This window comes from Hakea prostrata, chromosome 6, assembly GCF_041222555.1.
Source record: "Hakea prostrata isolate BN-2017 chromosome 6, UWA_Hpros_2, whole genome shotgun sequence".
NCBI lineage: Eukaryota > Viridiplantae > Streptophyta > Magnoliopsida > Proteales > Proteaceae > Hakea > Hakea prostrata.
Genome location: NC_142605.1, coordinates 2641057 through 2652118, shown reverse-complemented (window position 1 = coordinate 2652118; position 11062 = coordinate 2641057).

Below are 11062 nucleotides of genomic sequence, written 5' to 3'. Positions count from 1 at the left end.
CGGGGTCAAATTGAGTGAGGTTTTCTTCTACAAGTCAATAAAGAATTCTAGTTTCCAGAAATACCTTCAGATCAAGAAAGTGAGTTCATTAGATCCACCAACTAAGCTCACCTTCTTCGATGCACAAGCAGGATTTGCCAGACATAGTTCAGCAACTTCGGACAGGTATTTGGAGGGCTATATGGGGTCAAATTGAGTGGGGTTTTCTCCTACAAGTCCATCAAGAAGCCTAGTTTTTGGAAATACCTTCGGATTGAGCATAGGAGTTCATTAGGTATTTCAACTAATTCACCCCTCTTTGGTGTGCAGATTCAAAACTAACACTGACAATGCTCTCAAGTGAGGGGCATCATCGTCAATGTCCATGGGCTTGGGCTCCGACACCAAATCATCAACCAAAAGGGTCCACAAGTATCTTTTTCCCCCCACTTCTGGTCTTTGGACCTACAAACATAACAGATTCCGGGCCGGGTCAAGGTTGGGATAAGGCCGGACATTATAGATCTACCCTAAGGGAAAGGTCTTGCATGACTTCCTAAGGCTTTCAAAGATAATAACACTGAAATCAAGGTCCAACTTTAAGGTCTAACATCAAACGAGTCTTTCTTCACCCAAAACAAATAGGGTGTCCTGGCTAGGTTTGGGCCGGATTTTACATTCCTAGCCTAGTGCAAGTCATCTACTGAGTCACATCAACCTAGGGTCAAATACTTCCACTCATGCCTCTCACAATTGGTTCGGTATCCTTTCCCACTAGAGTCATTGTATCCTATGGCACCAACCAACTCGAACTATGGACTCTTAACCCTATTGGTCATCCACATGTAATAGACAGGAAGCTCTCATGTCCTCTCACGGGTTCTCTACCGGTCTTAAGCTCCTGTGAGCCCAAGTCTTTATGATGCGACCCTACCAATGAATGGCCCCCAACTGTGATTGTGTCCTCTCATGGATTGGCTACCAGTCTTGAGCGCCCACAATCCACATCACTGCCATGGGTCACTTGGCATCAATACCCACGTTGATAGGGTGTAATATGACAGGGTTTCTATCCAAACACATCTAGACTTCCTAGTTATGACATCCAATGATCATGAAAAGCGCCAAAGGGGCATCATAGGATTGTGTCCCATACCACCTTCACTGATGTCCCAAGAAAGAAACACCCGAATCGTATTCCCCAATTCACAATCACAGCCTAACATTCGCATTACAATTTGATTCCACTCACATTATCATACCCCAATTTATTACAAATTCAAAATAGTCGCATATAGATCATATATGAATAACATCATTACTAAACTATATTCTGAAATTATGAAGTCATAGTAATCATGTCCAAATTCCAAAACAACGATATAGAACATGCATTCAAGTCCTATTGCAAACAAGAATGTAACTAGGGTTATGTGTAAGTGAACATCCTCACCTTGTTATCGATTCGAAACCATTGTAGAATAGATCAAAGTATGAGTTCAAACTTGTCAAAGAGTCCTAATAACATGATGATTCGAAGTTAGAAACAAACCCTAATGGTTTGGAGTTGAAAAGAGTATAAAACCCAGCCACTAATCTGTCAGCACTAAGCTTGGTTGCCCGGGGCTGCCAAGGCTTCTATGTACGGACAGAGAGTGCCTAGATCGATAGAAAACTCCTCGTTTGGGTTCCAAACAACTCTGAAATTAACTAGAAAATTTTAAAATCATGGTTGGACATTATCTAGCATGGCTTAAGGATAGATCATAGCAAAATGAATGAAAACCTAATGAATCCTATATTAGATTTTTACCGAAATCATACCACAAGATTCACGGAAGAGAGAGTGAATGGGGATTCACTCTAGAGCAAAGAGGATAGAAGATAAAGGTCTAAACTCATCATAGATCATGGTCTCACATTGTCTGGAGATCAAACCAAATAGAAGTATGCAAACCTAATTGATCTTATACTAGGTTTTCTCTGAAATCTTATAGTGAAGTTCACAAAAGAGCTACTAGAACTTAGAGAATAGTAGAGATTGGTCATAACAACAAGTGTAGACCTTGAAGAAGGTCCATACAGTAGGCAGAAACAAGCAAAAGAGAAGAACAAGAATGAAGAGAATGAATTCTAACATTTTAGAAAGAGAAACGATAAACGGAAACCTTAACGGATACTTCCACACCTTCCTTCACCTTGGAGACGGTTATCTGTCACATCCACCCAGTCGGTACCCTATCTGGCATACCCGAGTGTGTGATCCACAACCCCAAAAATCAGTATTGAGGAAACCAACCTCCCACATTTACAATAATATAATTAAGAACAAGACTAAATCAATGTTATACCATATTAAATAAGAGATCAAGACAATATTCAAAAGAATAATAGTATAATCAGAGTGTGGAAAAATGATACCAATATAATAAATCAAATGTAGAGTGAGGCAGAAAAATCACTCCACAATACATAGCGGAAATGTAGCTCGAAAGTATAAAGAAAGATTACAACCGATTCCCAAAAATGAAAGGAATAGAAAGGTAGTAATCAAAACTAAACTAGTGTCTCTTCAAGCCTATAGAGACACTTCTATAAGTAAAAGTCTTGGAGTCTAGATAAGGCGTAACAAGCACATGGGTATGACTAATCTTAATACGATACTCCTTCACCCAAGAATTCTTCACTTTCGTAATCACCGTAGCCAACACCTTGGGAGTAGTATGCATCATCTGCTTGCGCTTCATAGTACTAGCCTTCATGTTCATCAGTACCTACAGGATAGTCTAACAAAGATATTTGCAAAAAGGAGTGAGTTCAAAAGAACTTAGCAAGGCAGTTCATTCCATAACAACATAATAAAGCATGATTACAAAACAAATAAAGATGCAAGATGATATGAAACAGACAATGCATAAATGATTCTAACTCTATGTATGTTGGTCTCTATTGGCAAACATGCTTTAAGTCATAGCACCATACTCCTTTAGGTAAGTCTTAAATCACTCTCCCTCAACCATCTCGGTATCTTGGGTTCTCCGGTGGTAATTGGGTCCTACATTCCTCTCAGACATTCCATGGCTGGGGTTTAGGTCACCTCTCTCTCGCATCACCATTGGTTTGAGTATTGGCGCATGTTAAGGTTAAGCCTAGCCCAATGCAAGTCATCTACTTAGTCATATCAAGTCAAAGTCAGATACTTCCATTCCTCGCCTCTCGCGATCCTTTCCGGTATCCTTCTCACTAGAGTCAATGTATCCTATGGCTACAACCAACTCAAACTACGGACTCATCAACCCTATTGGTCATCCACAAATAATAAAGGGAAGCTCTCATGTCCTCTCACGGATTGCACACTAGTCTTGAGCTCCCATGAGCCCAAGTCTACCACTTGCGACCCTACCAATAAATGGCCCCTCACAATGTGATCCATGTCCTCTCACGGGCTGGTTACCGGTCTTGAGTGCCCACAAACCCGCATTACTGCCACAGGTTACTCGGTCTCAATACCCTTCCGAATCGGGTATGATATAATAGGGACATCCTAGCCAAACACTTCTAGACAAGCCTTGGGTATGACAACCAATAATCCGGAAAGAGTCAAAGGGAAGAACCATAGGAAATGTCCCATACCACTTCCATTGATGTCCAAGGACAGAAACGTCAAAAGGACATTCCCCAATCCCAAATCATACCTAAGCAATCACATTCCCAATTCAGTCATAACATACACAACTGATATTCCAATATATAGAAGAATAAATATTCATACGTGATCAATTTAATAAAGGAAATACACGAACAAGAGCTACTGTACTTAAAGTACTTATAGCAGTAATATCATAATAAGAAAATGCAAGAACAACAGTAATCTCATGAAATTCCCAAATTAGAAACTAAGATCATGCAATCTAGTTTATTATGGAAACAATCGTCCTTACCTTAAATAGCTTCGAAGAAATTCGGGAGATTAAAGAGAATAGGTCCAAAGTTAGCAAACAAACCCTAAACAAGCATAATTACAACATTAGGAATAAGCCCTAGAAGAATAGAGGTCAAACAAATCGAAACAGACAACAAAATCCATTACTGTCAGCTTGGGCAGCTTGCTGGGCAGCTAAGTCCAATTGACCTAGTGAACAGTACGCAGCAGAAATCAGAATTTTGATCCGAAACTCATCTTCCGGGATTCAAAACACTCCAAAAATTCAAAGGAATATTAGGAACAATAATCTAAGACTAATTAGCATGGATTGAACACCAACAATGATCATAGTCATGACTTTCTAAATTGATCAAAAACAAGGTTTTCATAGCATATAGTCCATAGATTCAATGGAGAGGCTAGAGAAAATAAGGATTCACTCTAGATGAATATCATCAATAGATCAAAGACAAGAACTAACATGAAATATATCTAACATGTTAGGGAAAACAAAACAATAAGATTGATCATACATTCATGAAGACATCATATGATCTCTTCATAGAATCAACTATGTAGATCAAGGAAGTGTTGGAATGAATGGAGATTCATTCTCAACTACAGAGATTGAAAAAGAGGTGTTTGCAAGGATGCAATACCATCTTCATAATCATAGCAATGAGATCAAATCATAGTAAGAGTAAATCAGTAGAAGAATATAATATTACTAACCTTTAATGAAGAACAATCGACGAAGAACTTGAGAATTTGCAAGTAGCTCTTCCACAACACCAAGAGAGGCTTTGAGAGAGGTTCTCCACGTTCAATAAAGGTTTTGGAAACAAAGGAGGCTAAGAAACACAAAGTCTTATTAAATAGAGCATCAAAACCCTAAACAGATCTCACACAGATTCTGTCAGCAGTGGGTCGATTGTCCCAGTCGACCTAGACTGACAGCAAGCCTAAGTCAAGGACTTCAAGGACCAAACCTCAATATTTTTAAATGGGCTTCTCCCAACTCATCAAACAATTCTCCAAGCATAGAGGGGTAGCTTCAAACCATGTCCAAATAGGCTTTAGGTCCGTAAACCAAGCTCTTCTCCATCAAGGTGCAGTTTCTTCTCCAACTCTGACAAAACTTCCAAGTATGGAACTCCATCATCAATTTCCATGGGTTCTAGGTCAAACACCATGTCTTCTACTGAGATGGCCCATAGTTGCCTTCTTCCTTCACTTCGGGTCTTTGGACCTACAAACAACTGGGTTTCCAGGTTAAGGTTAGGGCTGGATTTCACATTTATCTTAATAGTCCCTGACGTTCTCTGATGGCTTTAGAACATAATGACACATTTTAGAACAAAAAATCATTAAATAGGGCCTCGAAAACCTAATTTTCCCAAAACGCCATTTTTGCCCCAAAATAGGTTGGTTGCCTAGGGCGACCAAGGCAGGCTGCCAGAGCATGGGACTTTTGATCTAAAAGGGGTTTTGATGCTCCAAAAGCCCTAGCTTCTTCTTGGGTCCTTTTCTAAGTTATAAAAGGGTCTTACCTGGTTTTCTAGGACCTTCTACTTGTGTCATTACTGTACTCTTGATCCATCTACCAAGTCCATCAATGTTCAAGTTAGTTCTTCTTCCATAATTTGACAAAACTCCCAACTTAGCATCATCTCCATTTACTTCCATTGGTTTAGAGTTTAATCCAACTGTTTCAATTTGGATGGTCCACAGTTGCCTTCTTCCCATACTCCGGGTTTTCGGGCCTACAATATGGATTTCCGGGTTAGGGTTATGAGGGATTTCACATTATCCCCCCCTTAAAAGAAATTTCGTTCTAGAAATTAGAAGCGTACCTGGGTTTCCAAAGAGATAGGGATACTTCGATCTCATCTCATCTTCTTTCTCCAAGAAGCTTCCTCGGGGGTATGATTCTTCCACTGGATCTTCACCAAAGGTATGGTCTTGTTCCGCAACTATTTGTCTTTCTTGTCCAAGATTTCGGCTGGCTCTTCATTATAGGAGAGAACTGCACCCTAGACATTCTGGTTCTTTTTGAAGGAGATGCTCAGGATTTTCCACATATTAACATAGCATCGATACGTGGAATACATCATGCACACCGACTAAGGATGGAGGTAAGGCTAATCGGTATGCAACCGGTCCAACCTTTTCGATGATTTCATATGGGCCGATGTACCAAGGGCTAAGCTTTTCTTTAATGTTGAATCTCATTACACCCTTCATAGGTGATACCTTCAGAAAAGCTCTTTCCCCTATTTGAAATTTCAGATCAATCCTTCTTTTATCTGCATGCAACTTTTGTCTTGATTGTGTTGTCTTGATCTTTCACTGATCATATCAACCATTGCACTTGTAGCTTCTATCATCTCTGGACTTAGAATTCTTCTTTCAACAATTTCGGTCCAATACAATGGGGTTCTACAAGTGTGTCCATACAATGCTTTGAAAGGATCCATGCCTATCATTGATTGATAACTGTTGTTATAGGCAAATTCCACCAAAGCTAGATGTTCATCCCTAATTACCTCCCATATCCACTATACAAGATTTGAGCATAGCTTCTAAAATCTAAATTGTTCATTCAAACTATCTGTCGGTTTGTGGATGATGAGCTGTACTTAGATTTAGTTGAGATCCTAGGGCTTTCTGCAGACTATTCCAGAATCTAGAGGTAAATCTTGGATCTCTATCCGATACTATTCTCACCAAAACTCTATGTAGATGCACAACATTGTCCACATACAATCTCGCTAGCTTATCCATGGAATATGTGATTTTCATAGGAATGAAATGTGCTGATTTGGTCAATCAATCAATGATTACCCACATAGTGTCATTCCCTTTGCTGGTACGAGGTAAGCTAGTGACGAAGTCCATAGTAATTGCTTTCCACTTCCAACTAGGAACGGGAAGCGGCTTAGGAGTCCTGATGATGGTTGTCAAACAACTTTAACTCATTGGCAAGTGTCACACTTGGCCACAAAGTCTTCTACATCGTTCTTTAGTCCAATCCACCAATAATGTTCCTTCAAATCCCTATATATCTTGGTACTTCCGGGATGTATAGTAAATATTGACTGGTGTGCTTCTTTCAAAATTTCCTTCTTAAGTTCTTCTATTGCTGGTACATACAGTCTTCTTCTATAAGTCAAAGCACCATTGGTAGACATAGGGAAGTCGGGATCTTCTTGTGGACTAGAAGCAATCTTCTCAATCTTTTCCTTCAACTCTAGGTCTAAATCTTGTAGAGCAATTATTCTATCTCTCAAGGTGGACCTTGCTGTCATAGCTACAAGCACTACTTCAAATCCTTCTGAAACAATTTCCAATCCAAATTTAAGATAGAATATGGAAGCGATTTGCTTAGTGCATTCAAATCCACTTCTTCTCACTTACGCTTCGTACTAAGAGCATCTACAACTACATTATCTTTCCCAAGGTGATACTAAATATCATAGTCATAGTCTTTAACTAGTTCCAACCACCTACTTTGCTGCATGTTTAACTCCTTTTGGGTGAAGAAGTACTTAAAACTCTTGTGATCTGTGTAGATGGCGATTCATTATCCAAACAAATAGTGATGCCAAATCTTCAAAGCAAATACTACTGCCACTAACTCTAGATCGAGGTAGGGTAGTTTCCCTCATAATCTTTTAGTTTCCTCAAGGCATATGCCACTACCTTTCCATGTTGTAGCAAAACACAACCTAAACCAATCTTTGAAGTGTCAGTATAAAATGTCAATCTGCCAGAGTCATCTAGTATAGTCAACACTAAGGCACATGTCAGTGTATCCTTTGATTCCTGGAAGTTCTTCTCACAAGCGTCATTCCCGATGAACTTCTCCCCTTTTCTAATAAGCTTAGTCATCGAAGCAGCTAATCTAGAAAAGTTCTTTATGAATCTTTTGTAGTATCCATCCATTTCCAAAAAGCTTTTGATCTCAGTCATAGTCCTAGGTCTGTCCCAATCTACAATTGCTTTGAACTTATCATGATCAACTCGGATTCCTTCTGCTTCTTCTCCCTTAGTCTTTGTAAAGTAAAATGAAGATGCTTAACATGTTCTTCTTCATTCTTTAAGTAGATCAGGATATTGTCTATGAATACAATCAGAAACTTATCTAGTACATTATGAAATACTCGGTTCATCAAATCCATAAACATCACGGGAGCGTTTGTCATACCGAAAGGCATTACCTGGAACTCGTAATGTCCATATGGAGTCCTAAATTTTGTCTTGTAGATATCATTTGGCTTCACTCGATATCATTTGGCTTCACTCTAAGTTGATGATATTCAAATCACAAATCTATCTTCGAGAATACTACTACTCCATTCAACTGATCAAAGAGACCATTTGTTCTAGGCAATGGGTATTTATTCTTGACGATCAACTTATTTAGCTCTCAGTAATTGATGCATAGACGCATGCTACCATCCTTCTTCTTTACAAACAGAACTAGAGTTCCCCAAGGAGATATTTTTTACAACCTAGTGCATTCCCACTTTGTCCATACTGTTCAGTCTGTGCATTGCTAGGGTTTCTATTTCTTAGGTTTACCATATTGAAATTTCAATATCAAGGCAACCAAGCAAATTTTGTGAAATCCAGCCCTAACCTTGACTTGAAAATCTTGTTGTTTGTAGGTCCAAAGACCCAAAGTGAATGAAGAAGACAACTATGGGCCATCTCAGTGGAAGACATGGTGTTTGACCCCGAACCCATAGAGATTGATGATGGTGCTCCATACTTGGAAGCTTTGGCAGTATTTGATGAGAAATTGCACCTTAATGAAGGAGAGATTAGTTGATGGACCTAAATCCTATTTGGAAATGGTTTGAAGGCATTCCTCTATACCAGGTAAGTCAATTGATGAGTTGGGAGAAGCCCACTTGAATTTAAAGTGATTTAGGCCTTCATTTCCCTGTCTAAGGCTTGCTGTCCTAGCCTGGTTGACTACCCTGGTCGACTGGCCAGCCAAGCTGCCAGCTACTGGAATTCGAGAAAATCTTCTGTTTAGGTCTTTTGGTGCTCTATATAAGTAGACTTCGTGTTTCTTAGCCTCTTTTGTTTCTAAAATGTGGGAAGCCTCTCTCAAAGCCTCTCATTGGTGTTTGTGAAGAACTCTTGCAAGATCTCAAGTTCTTCATCTCTCATTCATCTTCAAGGTTAGTAATCTCTTGTATTTTGTATTTCTTATTGATTTACTCTTGCATGATCAAGTTCTTACTACTGTGATTATGAAGACGGTATTGCAACCTTGCAAACACCTCTTCTATAGTTTCCAATGATGAGAATGAATCTCCATTCATTCCATTGATGTTATGAACTTCATACTTGATTCTTAGCAATGATTCATGTGATTTCTTCATGAAGCCATGATCATTCTTTCAAATTGATTTCTCTAGCATATTAGATCTAATTTTATGTTAGTATTCATCTCTGATATATTGCTAATGATCCTCTTGAGTGAATCCTTCATTCTCCTTTGCATCCATGGTTATTTTCATTAAAAACCATGTTTTGATCAAATTAGAAAGTCATGTTTTTCAAAATAGAAAGTCATGGTTTTGATCATTGTTTGGTGTCTAATCTATGCTAATTAGTATTAGATTATTGTTCCTAAGGTTCCTTTGAAATTTTAGAGTGTTTTGAATGCCAGAAGACGGGTTTCGGATCGAAATTCAGTTTTTGGCCACGAGTACTGTTCAACTGGTCGACTGGACCAGTCAACCAGCCAGGATGCCAGGCATGAACAACATTGTTTTCTTCATCTGATTTGATCCGTTTGACCTCCAATCTTCTAGGGCTTTTTCCTAATGTTGTATCCATGCTTGTCTAGGGTTTATTTGGACTGGATCTCTTGTTCCTCCGGATTTTCTTCAAATCTATTTAAGGTAAGGACAATTGTTTCCATATTAACATAGATTGCGTGAATCTTAGTTTCTAATTTGGGAATTTCTTAGATTTACTGTCGTTCTTATATTTTCTTAGTATGATGTTACTGTTGTAAGTACTTCAAGTACAATAGTACCTTGTTCATGTATGGATACTTATTCTTGTCATTTACATATTCAACTTTTATTCAGGTCCATTATTATTATCATCTTCTTGAGTTATTCCATCTTTGTTAAGTTGCCTCAACCAGTTACTTATCAATTTGGTATTAGAGCCATCGATTCCAGGGGAATGGTAAAGAGCAGAATGGAGCAAAGGGTAGAGGAATTGGAAAGTACTGTAAAAGAGATTCAAGGTCAAGTTGGACTCTTGGCACAACACATAGAAAAAGGAGAAAAGGCAAATGACAATTTCAGAGAGGAATTAAGGGTCATGCTGTTGAAAGGAAAATCAGCAGAGATGCATACCTTTAACGCCGGAGGTGGATGAAAACGAAGGAACTCTAGATTACAGCGAGCGAACAATCGAACCAGAGAAATTGAGAGACTTCTTTCCTAGACATCTTTAGATGTCGATTTTCATGGGGGAAGATCCGATGGGGTGGATCGCACGGGCGGAGAGGTACTTTGACTTGTACAAACTGAGCGATGTAGAGAAACTCAGAACTGCAACTCTTTGTTTTGAAGGTGCGGCACTGGGATGGATACACTTCCAAAAATTGCAGTAGCCATTGTCATCGTGGAGAAACTTGAAAGAATCAATGATCCATCGATTTAACTCAGCATAGCTGAAGACTCCCCAAGAAGCGTTGATTAATCATAAGCAAAGTGGGACGTTTGCAGCATATAGAGAAGGGTTTGAGAAATTAGCAGCAGCAGCCGGAGCGGTAGATGAAGAATGGTTGAAAGGGGTGTTTTTCGCTGGTTTAAACGAAGAAGTGAGGGCGGAGGTACGATTATTTGGCCTCACCAATTTGGGCCAAATAATGGACCTGGCCCAAGACGTGGAGGACAAAAATAGAGTGGGAAAAATAAGAAATCTTTTTTTTCCCAACCCACTCAATTGGCCCAAAATTTAACCTCACATTTTATTAACTTCAGCCCACCCAACACCAATATTAGAGGAACCGGTACGGTTCAGGGAACCGGAATGAACCAAAGTTTTAAAACCAAAGAAGTGAACCCTCGTCTTCCTCTTCACAATCTCGACCTGCAACCACAATGGCGACGGTGAACT